This window comes from Falco peregrinus, chromosome 6 (genome assembly GCF_023634155.1).
Source record: "Falco peregrinus isolate bFalPer1 chromosome 6, bFalPer1.pri, whole genome shotgun sequence".
Taxonomy (NCBI): domain Eukaryota; kingdom Metazoa; phylum Chordata; class Aves; order Falconiformes; family Falconidae; genus Falco; species Falco peregrinus.
Window position 1 is genome coordinate 70317880 of NC_073726.1, and position 20169 is coordinate 70338048.

Here is a 20169-nt window from a genome sequence, read left to right on the forward strand (position 1 = left end):
TCATGAATATATAAAGAGGAGGAGGAGGCAGGGGAGGTTATGAGAAAGCAGGACACAGGCACCCAGGCAGGCAGCTGGAGGGAGCTGGGCTGGGAACTGGGAGGCCAGAGCAGCAGGGTCACCTATGGGAACCCCTCCAGTTCCCTCACAGAACAGAGGTGGAATCTGCCCTATCATTGACTGCCAGCAAGGCAATCAGGGGCTTGTCTGTGCAGCCCTCCCACGTACCCCTGATACGCATATAGAGCTTTTAAATATCCTGGAAGAAACACTTGGGCATGCATTCCCAGTACGGGGAAACTCTTAAGCCCCGCTCAGGCTGTCCTAGGAATCCACGTGAGCTTGGGTATCTAGTCTGATGTAGAGCACCATGTATTTAATGCCAAAAACACTGCAGACTTTACTTACTAATGGTTTGCATTTTTTTATCTGAGAAAACAGTAATTTGTCAAAGTAGTTTTAATGTGCGAACCAGGCAAACATCAATCCAACCAGCTGCACCAGGGCTGCACTGGGCACACAGGGCTAAGCTCATGCCTGGGGAGTAAATCAGGTGGAGGTGGGTACAGCCTGATTTTTGTTTTTTTTTTTTAAATCACAAATAATATTGTAATTTCACTGTTTTATTTTGAACAGTTGAATGGACTGAGTTTTAAAGTTATTCAAAACAGATGTCACATAAACAGCTTCCAGTGGAGAACAAAGTCCATTTGGTTTAATTTAATAAAAAATTTAATTATTTTAATTTTTTTAATAAAAAAAAGAAAGACCTTGTAAACCAAGAACTATTGAAAACAACCCACAGCAGTCACCAAGATCGTTTTCAAGGTAGAGAAAGTGCAATCTGGTCAATAATATGTTAAATTTCATTAGCTATCACCCCCGCAACAGATTGGAAGCAGAGTGGACAGGCCCCCCTGAATATTCCAGCTGGACATCTGCCAGCTTTTCCTCCTCTCCTGGTCCCTTCACCCTTTGCTGTCACCAAGATCAGTAGATCAGTCCCAGCATCCATGCAGGGATCACCCAAGGTTCCCCAGCGCTCTCCAAGCCCCAGCCAGGGCAGCATGTCTGGAAGGTGGCTGTGGCCCATTGCCTGCTCCTCAGCAGGACGGGGTTTTTCTTGAGTCTTGAGATGATCCTGCTCCCAAAGGGAGATCAGAGGAGCTGAAAGATGACCCAGCTACATTCTGCAGTAACTATTAGTTGATAAAAGCAACCTGAGGATGGGAGGGACCACAGAGGGAAGCATGTGGAGTGGAAAAGGGACGGTTCAGTAGGGACAAGCATTCTGCCTACAAATACCTTCAAGGGAACAATATAAGCAAAGGAAGGGAATTGCTTTAATTATCTCAAAGTAGTAAAGCCTGGTGTTAGGACCATAAAACCAAATTCAGGCTAGGCAGTTAGAAAACTGTCTCTGCGGTGAGCAATTGGGCACTAGAGACATGTTCCCAGGGAGGAGCATTGAGAGGGGTTAAAATGCCGTGCAAAGGACCTCAAATAGAAGCTCAGAGCCAGGCAGGGGTCTTGGAAATGCCTGCCAGAGGGCTTCTGAGATCTGCAGCACTGGTTCATCCTGTCAAATTGAGTTTGAAGGCCAAAACCAAAGTCCAGTGCTAAAACACTTCTTTAATGGGACTCTTTCATGTTAGCAATCACACCCATTGCCAGGAGAGTGCTGTACTTGCTGTTGCAAAGGTTGTGCTAGGAAATAAGAAAGTACTCGAGATGCTTTGCTCCCTATCAAAATGTGGTGCATGCTCTGAAAACAAAAATCAAGGTAGGCCAGCACTGGTGAAATAAGACTGCAATTGCTTTTAGGCAGGATCTGTCTGGATGTGAAGGGTGGAAGGAAGGAGGATGGGACAACTCAACTCAGCTTACAGTTGCCACTAACCAGGAGCCCCATTTGTGGAAGGACCTGGGTTCCTCTAGTACCTGCAGACATTCCCAGCTCTGGCTTCAAACCTCCCTGGGAACCAAGGCACGGTATAGCAAGACTTGTCCTGTATAAAGGACCAACAAGGAAAGTTACAGGGGTCATTTCCACACTGATGCATCTCTCGGCTAGTTTGAATTCTTGCTGAGAAGTGCATAGCCTGTCTTGAGGTTGTGCAATAGCTCTGTGTGTCTGTCCACAAGACTGTCATTGCAGTTCCTGTCCAGTCTTGACTGGGTCTTGAAATAATCTTAAACACCCTAGCTCTGGTCCCGCTTGCTGTTTAGCTAGGGCTGATAAGGGCACCGGTCATGCCCTGCTCCTACTTCAAACATCCCAGCTATTCCCTGGTTTCTTGAGTGGTTTCTAGCCCATGCTGACCTCTTGGCTGCTGCAGCTGTACCTAGCAGTGTTCAAAAGCCCTGTTTTAAAGCTGTCAGGGCCATGTCTGTGCAAGCTGCAGGCACGCCCTTTCTCTATACCCAGCTGCACATCACATGCATGTGAAGCTTTAAATAGCTGGTGGCCACTACTTAGTGCTCTCAGTTAATTCCCCTTGGTACAGTTTCAGTTCCATATGTAAACCTGGGTGGTTTTTTTCAAACTCTTCAAGCTTCTCAGAGGTGACAACTACCATCTCCTCCAGCATGTTTCCCCCTGCCCTCCCTTCTGCATCTTCCCTGTTGCTGCCACAGCTGGGTGTCTGCTCCCAGTGTTCAGTCCCTTGGCTGCAGCTGTGCTGCCAAGGTGAGCATGGACAGTCCCCGGTGGTGGGGGCGCAGGAAGGGACTGCAGAGGCAGCGGCAGCATCGGGGTTGGAACATGCAGGTTTCACTTCATCTTTCAGCTTGGCATTTCACACAGTGCCTTACAGCATCCTGTAAAGTCCATCTTTCTGCAGCAGCCTCTGCACGGAGGATCAGCTTGCTGTGTGCCACCGCAGATCCCAGCCCCAGTTTAAAGCCCTGCAGCACATGTAGATGACAACAAAAGCTACAGTGATGACAAATCCAGCAGAGGTTAGATCTAGGGGTGGTGCAGACCTGGCTGCGTTTCTTGTGTTGGGCAACCCATTTTGCATAAGCCAAATCCAAACCAAGGAGTGTTTCTGGTAGTACAGAGGGTCGGGGTGTCTTTTAGCTTCCTAGCTTCTCTGAACATGCTGAAGTCTAAGCCATACTCTGGAAATAGCACTGTAAGGCCAGGAAGAGAAGGCTGGAGCTGGGAAATGTGTTCACAGGTCTACCAGTTAGCTATCTTTTCTGTGCCAGCTGCCTCATTTGTGAAATGGGACCAATTCCCTGCCTAGCTGCCCTGCCTGACAGTGGTGATTATTTACTGTATCTGATGGTGAAATAGCCACGTTCCCTGGGCCAGCGGCTAGATGGCTGCAGTTTTAAAGCAAATCTGCCTAAGAGACATACTCCAGGTTTGGGAGGAAGACTGTGAGGTGGGACAAGCAGCTGGAAGACAGTCACAGGTGGGCAGGCACAGCAGTGAATGAAGGCAGGCTGTGGGAAGCCTGCTCCTTGAACCCCTACCTCTTTGCTACGCCTGGGTGAGACAGCAGTGCCAGTCCCTGCTCGGAAGTGGTCTCAGTCTCCCAGCCCCCAGTTAATGCCTGCAAAATGCTTAGAACATGTAAAAGTGCTAAGTGCTATAAATCATTATTGAGAATAGACTGGCCCAGGATGCTTGGGATGATTAAAACCTCCCCACTGGCCTGCTAAATAACCTCTGCTTTGGTCTGGCTGGGCATAGGTGGTTGCTGTCATCCCCCCACACCACCACCCTTGTGTCCAGCCAGGCAAAAATACGGGCCATCTACCAGCCAAGCAAGGAGGTCAGTGGGAGCCCTGCAGCAGAGAGGATGCTGGCAGCATTGGTCCCCAGCCTACAGCTGAGCTCTGCTCACCCTCAAGGTGCTCCGCCCCCCTTCAGAAACCCTCCCTCCCCTTAGCTGTCCAACCATGCCTCCTTGCATCTGTCCTGCTCCTCCTCAGCTACATCCATGCCTATCTGATGATTTTAAATGAGTAAGACACTCAAGATGCTACAAGAACTGAAGCTGGCAATGGAGAGAGCCAGGGTAGGAGCTAAATTCCCAGGTTAACGATGAACCACTCCAGGAGTTGGAGTCATTGATTTGTAATCATTGTCTGGCTCCCAGATATAACAGCCGTGAATTCCTCTGGCCAGTGACCAGGATGACGTGCTTGGAGCTATTCCCAGCACACCTGCAAAAATTCAAATCCGTCTTTATCGCAAGAGCAGGTCTCATAGCTCTGGGAGCCCAGCAGCTCCATTGGTGCTCATCTTCTGACAAGTGGAGCGGGTGGCACTCAGCAGCAGCAGCCTGCACATGCACCAGGCTGTCACTGTGCCGCTGCTGAGCTGAGCTTGCAGATAAGTAAGTCAAAGTGCATAATTTCCTTCAAAATCCTCCTCCTCCCCAGGGTTGTTCCCTGCTGCTGTCACCCTGCAGTGGAGGGCTGGGAAGGACAAAACGAAGCGAGTCGGTGTGTATTAGCACCTTGTTGCTTTGGGAGCAAAAGTCAGGCTGCCAAGGGCTCCCAGTGCAGGAGCTGAGAGCCCTGGATATTTGGGAAAGAGGCTTCAGCACCATCCAGGGCAGGTCCCAAGTTGTCTCCAAGGTTTCTGTGCGAAGGTTCCCTGAGAATATCAGCACAGGTTTCTCCCTCCTGTATCTACTAGGGACAAAAATAAGAGCAAACCAGAAAATTAAAACATCCTGGATTAGCAAGTGTACTTCACTCACTCTCTCTAGGGAATGACTTTAGGGAGGGAAGAAGCCCAGTGCCACTGGGGGAAGTGTTTTCTTGCTTTTTGCATTAGTCATATTGGGGTTTCTGCATGACCTGCGGTGTCTATCCTTCGCCAGGCTGTGGTGGCTCCCGTGGATCAGCACGGTTTTGAGGGGGTTGGCCTTAGTATAGTGAACAGGGCAAAATTCCTGTTCCTAAAAGCTATATTCCATCTAAACATCATCCCCACTCCTATCCTCCTACTCCACCCACCTGACTTCCCCAACTAGAACCCTTCCGCCTCCGCCCCAGGAGTTGATCACACCTTGATACAGATGATCTGAGTTCATTCCTTGTCGCACAGCAGCTGTGAGCATTCCTGTGACCTCTGCCAGGACACCCTGTGTCTCCACACCAACCTTCTGCTCATCTCACTGGCTCTCCATTTCTCTGTATCTACATCACCCAGGTTGCTCCACCATCACACAGACTTCAAGCCTGATCAGTAAAAAGTACCAGGCGTTGCAGTGGCACAGCACCATGGTTTCTCTTTCTCTCTCTCACCCTGGGTTCTCACAGAAGTCCCACCAGCAGACACATACACTACTGCATCCCAAAGCTATGACTCTGCCCAAAGCTATGACTCTACCTTATACTCTAACGGTCCAGAAATCCTTTGGAAGAGAAAACAGCAAGGGCTGGGGAGCACACTGCAGCTATGCCCAGCCTTCAGCTGCTCAGAAGTCACCCCATTGTGTGCAGTTTCTTTTCCTCTTGTGCATGAGGCAAGCAAGGCAGCATTTAGAATGGATTTATACTACAAAATTAACAGTAGTGAGGAGCATTTCAGTTAAAACCTGACTGCCCAACAGTGTCTGCCTTGTAGCCAGGCTTCATCCTGCCTAGGCAAACCTCCAAACTTTATTAAAGCCTTGAGATGTCAAAACAAGGCTTCTGCCTCATTCCCTTTACAGGTACCTCCATACACCATCACTGCAAATGCAGACACTGGCTTCAAGCCAGCTGGCAGTAGCAGCGCTGCCAGCAAAACTTCATTGCCCCCAAACATTACCAGCTTCTTAAGCAGAGTTGTGCTCTGTGTGAATGTGTATTGCTATCAACTGTAGCAACACCTAAGCAACAGAGCTGAAAGCAAGGTGAAGGGTGATCATCACAACAACAGTCACCTGCCCAGGGTACGCACTCAACAGCAGAGCCCAGCCACTTGGGATCATTACAGAAACAGCTCAAGGCATTTCTGGCATGCCCAGACTTGCTAATCCTGTTCTTCAGAGGTATTTCAGCCCAGCCCATAACACTTTGTCTCTTGTCCCCTGGCACCTCCCAACCCTGTAGTGCACATAGTGATAGCTGCAATCTTACCTTTGCCTAAATCACTGCATTGCCCCAAGAGATGCTCTTTTACTAAAACACTACAGCACCACTTGCATCACAACAGCAAGCAGAGAAATCCTCAACGCACCCACCCAAACCCGGGTGACAAGAAAGGCATGAAGCACACAGTTAAGTCTCACTTTTGCAAGCTCATCAGCTATAAGCTACAATATGAACACTGACCTCACAACGTGAAGCACAGAGACTGCAAGAATATGGTTTGTAGGGTCTTCAAGCCAAACAACTCATGTCTTTTGGTAGTCATGGGAAAACAACTTCCCAGCCCACTCCGGGAACAGATAGCTCAAGCCCACCTTCTTTCAGTCACTGGTGAACAAGCCTTGGCTCTTGAACCTCGCTGTCAGCTCTGAGAATGGCTCCTGTGTGAGTAATACACTGTGCGATGGGACAGGGAATGTGCTGCTATGAGGTCTGCTGTGTAACCTGAATCATCAGCTCTGAGAAGAAGCATGACTGCAGGGATGAGCCCCTCTGGCTTACCCTGGGATCCCACTCCACATCTAGCACAGCTCCCTCCAGAGTGACATGTTAGGAGCCCTGGGGAGCCATTATCACCATCTGCCTAAAACTCCCCGTTCCCATGGCCTTCTTCAGTTTGAGAGACAGCCCTCATGGCTCTAGCACACATTAAGATTTTGGTATGTGGCACACACGTGCAGGAATGCTGCCCATCACTGCTTTGCATTATAATGTGTGAGAGCTGCTGCCTTTTATATTCCGCCTGATCGATATGTCTGCTGCAGATGAACAACTCTATTTCCCACTGTGGTTTCACTCCGTTGGTGACAACCAAGGCAGAATCACAAGCAATGTCAGGGATGTAGGCATCAATCAGCATGTCAGCTGTGAGGAGGCAGCAAGGGCCAGCTGCTCCACGGGAGAAGGTGAGCCTGGAGCTGAGGGTGACAGCAAGGCACACTGGCAAAGGCACAGCCCCACAATACCCAAACAAGAAGAGCAGAATAGGACTGGTGATGGTAACCAGGTTCAGCCAAGAGTCCAGTGATTGCCAGGCAAATCCACAATGACAAGACAGATCTGAAGTTAAGTCAGGGATTGAAGTCCACAGGCGAACGTCCACATAAACAGGGTACGTGGCACAGGCATAGCTGCAACTCAGCTGCAAGGTAGCCCGGCTGGGGACCAAGTGCAAGAGCCTCAGCTTACAAGTGAACAGCAAGACAGGCCCTCGCTGAGGCTTTTTAGCAGAGCTTTCTCAAAGAGCTCTCTTCAACATCAGACACCCTGCATGACTATCTAAGTCAGTGCTGAGCCTGGGGAGCCAAACCCCCAGGGGATGTGCTCGGGGCCCTGGCACGTGTGGTAGCTTACAAGCTTACAAGCTACCACGCTGCATAAGTCTTCTCAAGTCAGGTACAGATGCCAAGGATGAATATAATTCGTTGCCAGTCTCCAGATTCAAGGACCACACCTCCTCAAATGCCCACGGTAACAGCAGTGGGCATTTTAAGTAAAAGATCCTTACCAGACAGCTCTCATCTGTATCCCAAGCTCTCTGCCTGGTTGGGACAAGCCTGTGTTGTAACTGGTGTTCATACAGCACTCTGATCCTCAGTTCTGTTTCCTTGAACACCACCGACCCCTGCCATAATACCACCTGATGCAAACCACACAGTAATTAATACCTGTGTTCTGTGATTTCACCAGGTCTTGCCTCTGACTTTTTTAGCCTCTTGCTTTTGGTCTGCCAGCAAATGCCACTTAAGGCTGGCTGCCATTTCTTTTCCATTAGTGTGAGTTCTCTACTGCTATGAGCTCTAGCTTCCCTGCCCATCTGTGCCAGGCACCCCCCGCAGAGTCAAAGGCTGGGCAACACCAGTGCCACTTCCCCGGCTTTCCAGGAAGGCACAGGGCAGCGGAGGGAGGGATGGCTGACAGCATTACACCCAAGGCGTGGTTTGCCATCCCTGTGCCTTCTGCAGCAGTGAAGTCCTCCACTCTTAAAAAGATCCTGATCACATCGAAAGAGTATGGAAAATTGTTGTAAAAGAAAGGGAGTGAACAGAGAAATTGCCAACTGCGTAAAAATAACTGTGTTTTAACAAAGTTTTAGAACAGTTCTGGAGACAGAAAGCAGTGCAGTGCATAGGAGGGAACCCTGCCTCAGGGGTAATGTGTGCACACATCTTCTTATGCTAAAACAGTATTAATAATAAAACTCTGGAGAGGGAGAACTATAAGCCAAGCTGAATTTCTGACTGACTCCAGTGCTGCTAGTAGTTTCTGTTTATTCACCCTGTTGTGAGTTGGACCTGAACCAGATCCTATCTGCATCTCTTACTGGTGTTCAGAACCCACCTCTGGGAGACAACAGGAAAGATGAGATGTTCAGCATTCATAGAATCATAGAATCATTTAGGTTGGAAAAAACCTTAGAGATCATCAAGTCCAGCTGTTAAGCCAGGACTGCCAAGTCCACCACTAAACCACGTTGCCAAGCACTGCCTCTTATGTGTTTTTTAAATACCTCCAGGGATGGTGATTCCACCACCTCCCTGGGCAGCCTGTTCCATTCTTACCAGTCTGCAAGGAGTAAAGGGGGCTAGCAGCCACCAGCACCCTTTCTGGACCAAGATGAAGATGTATCAAGGTACACTAGTGTGCGAGGTTCAAAGATTTTGATCAAAACTCTGCATCCAGCTTCTGCCCTGGCGAGGTCCTACTGCAATACAAGAAATGAGGCTTCATAAAACATACAGAGGGCTGTGCTGCAGGCGCTGAGACACAGCCAGGCTGCAGCTTGTTGGAAGGGACCATCTCCATTAGCGTGAAGAAAGAAGATCCAACAACTGCATTTAGTCTGTGGACATCTTGATGTCTCTGAAACGGCTGGCCCATCTCCTCCCACCACCAGCCCAGCCCAGCACGCATCACCGATCGCTGCGCTGATGTAAAGCTGTAATTGCCAGCCCAGGGACTGGGGCCAAGGGGAATTTGCTGAAGCAGTCGGGCTCTCCGGCAGCCTGTCAGCTCCTAGGTCCACAATGGAAATTAATCACTGAAGCTCAAGGAAGCGCACCTTAAAAAAAATAAACCCACCAGCTATGCTGAGGAGGCAAGGCACGTCCAGCCTGTTGAAATGACATTGTAATTAAAACTTAATAAAAAGTGGCATTTATCGATGAGTTGTATTAACCTTGTCTAAAACCATTTGGACAACTTAAAACTCCTCTCAGTCTTTCCTGCCACGTTAAAAGCAGCAAGGCATGAAACAGATCAATAACACTAGCCACATTGGCTCTTTGTTCAGGGCAGAAGAAAGCTTTGCTGTTGGAAAGCTTCAGCTGGCATGGCTTCAGCCACCGAGACACTGCCTCCTGGCCTCTGCCAGGGCCCCTGCTGGTGAGCCCCAAAAGAGATTGCCAGGGTACTTACATGGGCACATAAAGAATGCTCCCAAAAACGCTGCCGGGGACCAGCTGTCCCACTCCGGGGGACACTTCCAGGTTATTTGCATGAGCAGATATAAATGTATGCCCCCGAGAGTGCTGCCAAGGCCCCTGCTGGCATGCAGCAGGGGCTGCTGCCAGGGTACTTGCCCAGGCACAAAGCAGCACAGGCCTCAGGGTGAGGCTGTCACGGACCCCGTGTGTGCACGTCACACCCCTCTGAGAGTGCTTCATGGCACGGCCCCTCGCGGGATCATAAGCACCCAGAGCCCTGCATCCCAGCTGGATTGCTCTCCACTTCTTCAGTGCAGGCTACAGACCTGTAAGGCAGAAAGACTGCCAGACCTTGAGCTCTTTCCTTCCCTCGCCCAGCTGCGTCCGTCTCTCTCCAGCCACACAACAGCTGAGCAGCTCAGCACCGTGCCACCTGCTCCCCACTTCCAATCCCCCCTCCAAATCCCATGTGTGGCCACCCTGGGGACGCTCAGCGCTTTGCCCCTTTGGCTGCACCATCCTCCCGCAGGCGCCGTGGGGCCGATCAGTTGGTCCGCAGCAGCCGGGAAACGAGTGGGCACCTTGGGAGGAAACTAAATACACCCGGCCAAGGCAGGGTGGGCAAGGCAGCCCCATGCATGCCTCCTCCCCGCACAGCTAGGCGGGGTGGGCAGCAATGTGCAGGAGAAAGGCACAGGGACAAATGGGATGTCTCAGTCTCCTGTTCGCTGTTGGGCTTGCTCTCAGTTAGACACAATCCACTTGCTGTGAGCAGTTTCTGTAGCTTCTGCTAAAAACTAAGTGCATGCTCACATTTGCTGTTAGGTTTGCTTAGGCTGTGACCCTGGTGCTTCCTCCTTTTTGGGTTCTGGCAAGTCCTTGGTCTCTGTTACAGTTTGCAGCCGGCAGTGACGCAGGAATCATGCTCTGGCTGCCAGCAGTCCTTCAGCAACTGCTGTTAGTGCATGCACATTGCTGGCATGATGCGGGCACCCTTTAAGGATGCTTAAAACAGGTAAAACACTTTTAAAGAGAAAACATTTAGGAACTTTCTGCTTGGAAATGCCAATGTTGCAGCACAGCCAGTGAAACCAACTTTTGGGAGAAATTAATCTGATAAAAAGGAAGTTTGGTTTTTTGCTTCCCACCTGGGCGGGTAGTTAAGCTGTGGAACGTGCTGCCCCAATACATCTGTTTAAGGCAAAGGATTTTTTGCACCTCTTCACAAGCTACTAGCGCAAGCCCTTATTGGATTAAAGACCCTGCAGGCATCACCCTTGAGCCATTCCACTATCCTTGCATTGGCCTTAGGACTGGGCAGGATTACAGTGGGCATATTCAGTGCTCAGCAGTTTAAGTAGAGGAACCGGTTTGTGTTGGAGCAGACTAACTCTTCCTCTCTTCTAGCACCCCATTTTTGCCAGGAGTCAGTGTCATGGGCAGGGATGCAAAAACCTTTAGTAGGCAGGAGCAGAAAAACATCCCTACTGATGAAACGCTTCCCAAACTCCACAGGTGAAGGTTGAATTCAGCTTTGGTAAGCAGGGCTTACTTACATCATTAGAAGCTTTTGTTATTTACATTATAGGTTTTAATATTGCCTGTAAAAATGTTTAAGACCTGCTGAACTCTTCTGAATCCTGCTAAGACCCCTCAGCTCCATCGCGCATGGCAGAAGCAAGTTCCACGGGTAAGATGGGAACAGCATGAAAAGATACTGCCTTTAATTGTCCTGATATGATTTCTAATGCCATTGAATATCTCTGGATTTCACACAATGAAACAGGGAGATGAGTTCCCAGTGAATCTTTTTAGGCTGCTCATTCTTTTATGGAGTTTTATCAAGCTGCAGCCACAAAGGAGGGGAAAAAAGGACTTTGGCTCAATGCTGGCTGGGAAGGAAAAAGCCTTTGTTTTTACTGTGGGGTTCTGCTTTCCATTTGCATTCACAATTCAAAGTACTCTGTCCAGTGGCAAAAGTTCTTGATGCTTTTCCCCTTCCTATACCTTGGTTTCGTCCGCTCTCCTTGCAAAAGCAACACCGGCACAGGAGATTAATATAAAGGGTTAGCAAGCAAAATCTGCCACGTTGATAAAGCCATATGAAGAGGAAAACCAAGATAAAGCCTCAGGCCTCCTGTTTAGTTTGCAGGGTTGCAAAATATAAAAAATTCCCTGTTCAGTAAATTGGGCAAACATGGTCCAGAGCAACTGAGAGACAGATGTGGAACCCCACGATGCCAGTGCTGCAGACTCGCTTTTCAAGCTAGAACAATACTTTAAAATGAAAAATTCATTACCCGGATCTGTGAAAAGCAAATGAAGCTCAGCCTTTCCTAACCTTGACATTTTCCAGACTGCTGGCCAAATCCACGGGTAGGACACACACACGCACATCCACCCCCACCCTTCAAAGGGCTAGCTGGTTCACCAGAGAATGCCTTTCAGATGTGACTTATCTTCTCTGAATGAGCTGTGACACCACGGAGTCCCAGCGTACGAGGCACTGTGCAACTATACTTCTAATTACTGAAACTGGTGGTGATAAAGGCTGTACAGATCTGCCTGTGCACTGCTCTGGTGTAGTCCCCAAAGATACAAACCAGAGAAAAAGTGGGTGAAAGCAAAGTGCAACAATTAGCGAGTTCATTTGCCAGAAGATCATTTGCGCGTGCTATTGCCAGTTGCTGTTCCACTTAGCCATCGTGAGCTGTTTTGGCAAGCAGGGTCTGCTCGCTGACGTGAGGCTATCCTAACACCGCCCTCCTTGCTGTGTGTTTTGTCCCCGTCCTCCCCCGGCTCTGTCTGTAACGTGACAGTTTCTGCCAAACAATGTTAGTGCATTAGCCACTTTTCAAACGATCGCTTCCCCACTGGGTAGGGTCTCTTCAGAGTGAGAGGACGGAGACCACAAGCCTTGCAGCTCCAAAGAGATTTTCTCCTCTCCGGTTAGTGGTATTCCCTGAGCCCTGCTGATGAAAGACACAGATGTGTCTGCAGAGGAGCAGCTCTCAGTGCTTGCCTCATTCCCCAGAGCCCTCTTCAGCCAGTTTGATGTCTAAGTGGAAGGGAAGAAAATAAGCTGACAGTGGGGTTACCACCCAGATGATTTTCTGAATTGATTAGCTGTTTTTTTCATAGGTCTCACAGCCATACAAACAGCAACCTCGTTGGATCTCACAAGCTAAGTAATGACCTCGGCTAGGAGAGCTCTAGAGAAAGACCAGCCATAATGATGTGCTGCTTCCCTAGGAAAGAAACAAAGGAAAAGCCAGGGGAAAACAACATGAAGGGAACTAAATAACAGCTAGAAAGAGGCAAGGGAAATGCAGCTTGCAAGAGTGAGAGGAAAAATAAGCACATTTCAGCAGCAGCTGGTGTTTTACTCCAATTTGTATGTAAAGGGCTGGGAAGGCAAGGAAAAGAGCTCGGACCACAACTTTTTGAGATCAAACCTGTGAGCGGCGGGGCAGGCTCAGCAGCACCAAGGGCCTTCTTCGAGTGTGTTATGACAGAGGTGATGTAATAAAATCCAGATCCCCCCAAGCTGTCATGTGCTGGCCAGCCCACCACCAGCCACATGTGGGATGGCCAGGACCAGCGGCAGCAGCTCCAGCCACAAAGTCCCCGCCAACACAGCCGAGCCAGGCGGGGTGAGCATCACCCCTGAAGCCAGGCTCCTGCACCCCAAACCTTCCGGGACATGAGGCCTTCCCTTCAAGCGGCCGACCCCCGGCGTGGGTGCTCGGGGAGAGGCCGCGGGGGTGGCTCCCCACAGGTGCTGCTCCCCGCAGGTGGCAGCCTCAGCCTCGCAGCTGCAGCCCCTGGGCTGGGGGCTCCCCGCAGTCCACGGGTGGGAGCAGAGGCGCTGGCTGGTGGTGCACGCTGCCTGCCTGTGGCAAAAGGCAAAAGCACTGGGGTGCGCAGGGCTGCCAAGCCCGGTAGCTCTATCAGGGCTGCCTCTGTTTCTGTCACCGTTTCTGAGAGGGAAGGCAGGCTCTCCTTCAGCATCCCTGGGCAGCCCTGCTTGTGGGGAGCTGCATCACAGCGGGGAGGGCGGGGGGGAGGGCGGGTGGGTGAAGCCCTCTCTGACCAGACTGCAGAGCACTTTGGGGTCCATAAGCATGTCACCCAAAGCGTGAGCTGCACGTGCCTCTGGGCAGGGACAGACTTCGGGACAGCTGCCACTTAGGGCACTGTCTGCTGGACCCTGTAGAGACAACGTGTGGTATAAGAGAGGTGAGTTGTGGCAGTGGGGAAACTTAGGCTGGACTCCAAAGGACTATGCTAATTTGGATCAGATACTGAAAAATCTGTCTTTGAAGGGGAACAAATGGTCCAGCCTTCCTAACCTTTTGCTCTTGCCGCCTCCTCCTCCTCAAATCCTGAAATAATGCAGATTAGAAGAGGGAGGGCAGGAAGGGTGCTACGGAGCCTCAACTCATTGCTCCTTCCCATCTGTGCTGTGCTAGTCCTGCCAGAGGTTTTATTTGATGACAACCCCTCCCCCCAAAAAGCTGGAAATAAAACCCACCAACACTATATTCCCTCTGCAAGAGCCCCATGACTAGAACTGCAGGCTGCTGCTCTCAGGGCCTCTAATTAGCTAAGCAAGGCAAGCACTCATTAGCCCCACCTGGGTCACTCTGCAGCTGGGAAAGAGGAGCATTAACTCCCACATGGCTCCAGAATAAATAGGTGAGAGGCAGATTCATTCCTTGTGGCTGCCTGTTCTGGTAACAGGACCTCAGGCAGCCTGGTCTTGTAGCAGGGCACCTTTTGGGTGGTGGCTATGCTGGGAGGGATGTCAGTGCAAGGAGGCTAGGCATGCTGACAGTGCTCCTCCACAGAGTCTGACCTCCCTGTGAGGTGCTACTAGCTGAAGATTTGGAGGGGGAAGGATTTGTTGCAGCACCACAAAGTATAGCACTGCAATTTTAGCTGTTCTTGTGCTGTAAATGCTTTGCTGGTAGCATCTCCTGGAGCGCAAATAGAGGGAGGCTCTGGCATGATGGGCACAACTACAGCGACAGAGCGCAGCTTGGCATTGATCTGATGTTTCATAGCCATCTTATTCTCATACAGAGAGCTAAGCAAAACCAGCACCCAGTCTAATAATAACAATTAAAAAATAATCTTAGATGTGTGTTTTTGTTCAGGATAGGGCACAAGGGGTAAGAGAACACCAAAACTATTCCCTGTGCTACGATACAAGTATTCATCTGCTATGTCAAGGCTTCTCTCTGATAGATCAGGTATTTTTTCAGCTGTGGTAGTGCATCAGGCCCCAGTCTAGAGCCTGAGTGCTGGGTACAACACATACGTGTAGGACAAATCAATCACTGCCTCAGGCTGTATATAGCCTTTAAGTAAAGGCACTTATACACTGGATTAATCCAAAATGGGCAGGCAGAGTAAGCTGGAGAATAGGAATAAGTGTGTGGTTCCTTCTTCAGCAAAGTTTATTATTTTTAGGAAATTGGGTCTAAACCATAGAAGGCATCTGCTTGGAAAACGACAAGACAGGAATAGGAGCAACTGCTTTGCCTGCAGACAGGAGATAGTGAGGAATATGAAGCAGCAGAAAGTGCTGAAAAGAAAATATGCCTGTGTCCTTCTCTCTCTGTTACAAAGAAACAGCATGGGGCACAGCAGCTGCAGCAGCAGGAAGAGGATGGAAAGTGCTTAAAATACTTCATGACTCTGACAATCTTGGGGCTGCAGAGAAGTTCTGCCTTTGTCTGTGTCCCCCACCCTGCAGGTGGGAGAAGATTTGGGGCAGAGAAGGCCAGTGGTGGAGTCTGGCATGAAAGACACCCCTTCCAGGATCAGGAATTATACTAGGTATACTAAAAATATGCTATCCTGCCTCTCGTTTATCTTTGGCAATCAGTTGTGAACAGCTAAGAGACCCCCTGAGTTCCCCAGGGCAGGCTGCACAGATGATAGTACAGCAATGAGCCACTGAATCAGCAAGTGACCAGTGACTTCAAGTCACCCCCCAGCTACTGCTCACGGACTTCTTTTTCTAAGGACCATTCCTCAACAGGCATTGATCAACGACGTGGAGGTATCAGAAACAGATGTAACAGGCTGACAGCCATCGCCCTGAGCTACCTAGTAGCCTTCTGGGTACAGCCAGCAAGTAAAACATTCCTCTCCGAGCCCTGCCTTCTCCCATGCTGCTTCAGATGAAGGGCCAAACATTTGGCCTGAGCTGCTAGACAGATCTTCACTCAGCAGCTTTGAGATTTCCATGCAGTTTCCTAAGCAGAAAGGTTAAAAAGGCATGGTCTGTATAGGCTACATGTGTACGTACGCAGGTACATGCTCATGCACACGTGGGTCTCCTCACGTTAGTAACACTGTAGGAATTTCTTGCCTATCCTAACTGTGCGGGCTATCAATACAGGCAATAGAGCCAAAGCACAGCTATTAGCAGCAAGGAGTTTGTAACACACAGTTAAGCAGATCTTTTAGTGAACAGTGACATATTTGGCAGTTCACTACAGCACTTGTGTCCCTCTACAGTTTTCCACCTATAGCATCTAAGGGCATTTAACAAAGACTTGTTAATAAAATTGCATATAGCTACAACAATATGTTAACATCTTCATTTCACAGACAACGATCTTGAGGCATAGTGATCATTTATACTAACAGCAGTCTGAAATACTAAAACTGATAACATTAAAAAAAAAGGGTTACTATTTATGCTAGTCCTTTTCCTCCTGTATTTTTTCTCAGCTGGATCAAAGAAATTACTTTGGCTGGTTTCTCTTCTATTTCAAGTCATCTTTACTTTTCTTTCTGTTTGTTAATCTTCCCCAGCATGGTCTTCAACGTCAGGGTTGGAAAGACTGCAGGGGAATATTGACTGTCGGTTTGGTTTATATTTAATATCACTGTTGTAATGGTATCTGATTTTTTTCCTAAATGACTTTTGGCTTGGTTTTGCTTTCAACTTTACTCCTATGATGCTGCTTCAGAACAATGGTACCCCTCTCTCAGGGGAAAGAAAAAAAACAGTTGAGAAAAGCACTTGCTTTGGAAAGATGAGGGTAGAGTTGTGATGGGTATTTAGAGACTCTACATCAGAAAGAGAAGGGAGGGAAAGAAAAGCAAAAGTAGTGAAGTTTTGCTTCTCTAAGCACCACCCCAGGAAATGGTGGCCTTATGTGGGACCCCTTTCTGAAGCCTTAGAAAACTGGGCACACAGAACCAGAAATCGTTTAGGTGGTCACCTCAGCCTAGGGCTCGTGGGCAACCTGGTACTTGTGGCCACAGGGCTGACGGGAGAGCACAAGCCAAAGGTGAATGTATATGCCAGCGGACCAGCTGATGGACCTGGGGAGGAGATGAGCTGGGAAGAGGGCTCACTTCTGCCAGATGTAGTGGCTGCTTAGAAGCTTAAATTAGAGAATGCCCAAAAGATTGTATATTGTCATCCCAACCAGAAAGCTCATTGAACAGGTGCCACAAAAAATCAGTTCTTCAGATGTTTACAATGAGCAGTGCTTTATCTCTTGTTGGCAGTGTTCTCACTTCCAACAAAGGTAGCAAAGCACAGTGTTGTTTGCTACTGCTTGTGCCCTTGCGCCAGCAGAGTGGAGACCGCTGGTATCGGGTGTGCCTACACAGTCAAATGAGAATGACTCCAGCAAGGGCAGGCACACCCACACTAGCTGCCAGCTCACCAGCCCAGTAATAACAGGAGTGAGGACACTTGTCACTGATAAACCAAATTCATACTTGAGTGGGCTGGTCCAGTTCGTGCTGAAACCTACGCTACTGCCTCTCCACCACCGCTCTACATGTGCTGGCTCAGATACACGCTTCCCATCCCACTTTACTCCGAAGACATGCAGGCATTTGGCTCAACACATGCACGCAAAAAACAAGTGCCCAGCTCCTGCTTCTTCACAACACTTGATCAAAGAGCAGTAGACTTAAACATGAAGTATATGGCTGGCAGCTAAGCGATGCTTCCTGACAGATGATACTCTGCAAAAAGAAGGGTGGCTTTTGTTTCTCTGCTCTTTGCAGAGTCTTGCCCAGAGGAGCAGCAGGATGGGCATGAACTCGTGGTGTGCGAACTGCATGCCATAAATGTCCCAGACATAGTGGGCAAGAGGGAGCTTCTCTGCCACGTCTCCCTCACACTGGTGAGGGTTTTCTCCCATCTAATTGCTTCACAGAGAACACAGAGAACAAAAGCAGTGCATTTGGGGAAGAACAGGCACTGGAAGACAAATGGGCCAGGATAAGTTGATCTGCCCCGTCTACACATTGCAGGACGAGAGCTGTGCACTGCCACTTCCCTTGAATGGGGCCTTGCAGGACTCGTCTTGTCTCTGGAGACCGGCCCCTGTCTACTCTGACCACTGATCAAAAGTACAAAACATGTTCCATTCAAAAGCATCTCCACAGTATACACTAACAAGTTGTTCTCCCAGCAGTCCAGCTGCCTCTAGCATAGACTGTGCACATCAGGGCAAATTTCACCAAGGGAAGGGGATGATCAATTCTTTCTCCAGCTGAAGTTGTCTGGAATTGCTTTAAGGCCAGCAAAATGTAATTGGTCAGGTTGCAATGTGCCCAGAGCACGTGTGCCAGGGGATTTTTAACCACCAGGACTGGCTAGAACCTATATACAATATAATGCCTTAAAAGATAGAATCTCTGGAAATTCCCTCACTCTTCCCTCCCCAAATGCACCCTGCCCTCCAACACCATGCCGCACTTGGTTCAGCAGTGACCCATGGGGAACACTGCTGACTCTGGACATGCTTCTTGTACTCTCCTGGGTCTCCCCAGAGGCCTCCCATCCCATACAGAGCCAGCACACCTCACAAGGGCTCGCACGAACTGAGTTTCCCCTCGTGGAGTCCATGTGAGGTAGCACGGTTCATGTCACTGATAGGACAGCCCTAGCTAGGTGTTCAGGGTGACAGGAGGCCGTGGGAGGATTTGCTATTTGCCTGACATGATGGCTTTCTGATTTAAGTTCCTTAACCCCCTCAGGCTCAGCTGTGACTCACTGCTGGTTTTTGATCATATTTTCAGAGCAGGATTAATTACGCTTTATTGGCTTGTTCACATAACAGATCAGTGTCATAGAATCGTAGAATCATTTAGGTTGGAAAAGACCTTTAAGATCATCAAGTCCAACAATTAGCCAAACACTGCCAAGTTCATCACTAAACCATGTCCTTAAGCGCCATGTCTTTCAAACACCTCCAGGGATGGTGACTCAACCACTTCCCTGGGCAGCCTGTTCCAGTGCTTGAAAACCCTTTTGGTGAAGATTTTTTTCCTAATATCCAATCTAAACCTCCCCTGGCACAACTTGAGGCCATTTCCCCTTGTCCTATCACTTGTTACCTGGGAGAAGGGTCAGACACCCACCTTGCTACAGCCTCCTGTTGGGTAGTTGTAGAGAGCAATAAAGTCTCTCCTGAGCCTCCTTTCCTCCAGGCTAAACTCCAGTTCCCTCAGCTGCTCCTAAGGCCCATTCTTTGGAGGAGGAGGAAGAAGACATGCCCTGTAATTTAGTGACCATTGCTTCTACATGAGAAGGTTAATAGCTTGACCGCTTCATATTTTAACCCTCAAGCCTTTTCCCCTCCCTAACTGTAAAGCATAAGTTTTTTTATTTTCATACAGCAGTTCCCTGTGGGGCCTTGTCTAGATGTATAAACCAAAGCCTTGCTGCTATGTTTTGGGGCTCAGAGGCAGATTCTGCCCTCACCCAGAGCATAAAATGGGGTCATCCCCACAGCTGCCAGAAAAGTTGCCCCATTTTGTTTGCATATTGCTTGGAGAGGCCCCTGGGAACAGGCAAGGGAACAATGGCCACTCAGATAACCAGCAGGATGGTTGGGTGCTGAGTGCTTTTACAGATTGGGCTGTTTATCTAGGTGATTACATACTGCATTAACTTCAAGCAGTTGACTTTTTTGGATGCCATGGTCTAGGGGGCAGGTGGCATCTTGGGGGCTGAGGTGGACAGACAGAGCTGCCGGCATACATCCCTGTCTTCCTAGCAGGAAAATGAGGCTTAGACATATGGGTGAAGCAGGAAGGTTGGATGTGGGAAACCTAAAACTTGAAAGTTATTGCGCAGAAGAAAGCATAAATCAGCCAGCCCTTCCTCCTGCCAATGCAAGCCTTTCTCCATTACATAGTTTCATCAAGCCACAGGTTTAAAGCAATTCAGGTGCTTTCATTGGAGCAACCATTTCACCAGGTTGTTTGCAGCAGAATCCTCACCTGCAATTTAGGGGAAGGTGGAGGTGTATTGGCAGAGCTGTTTGGGGAGGTGGGAGCAAAGCCCAGAGGTTCCTCTGGCCAAGACTGTGATCCATTTATCAGATGTCTGTTCAGGAGCCTACAGCATCCCTCCTGCATAATGCCTGGCTGTACAGGGTGCTAGCAGCTTGCATTAACCTCCTGTAAGCATGGGAAACCCTGGAGCTGAGCCTCAAATGCTTGATGAGTGGTAGTAAATGAAAACCAGCTGGAGGACTCAATGGATGACAACATCACTAATGGTGCAAGCAGGTCTTTCCACTGCTACACTGCTGGTTTAAACTGGACTAGTGACTAGGAGAGGTGACCAGCTGCTGTCATTGTGTGGCCT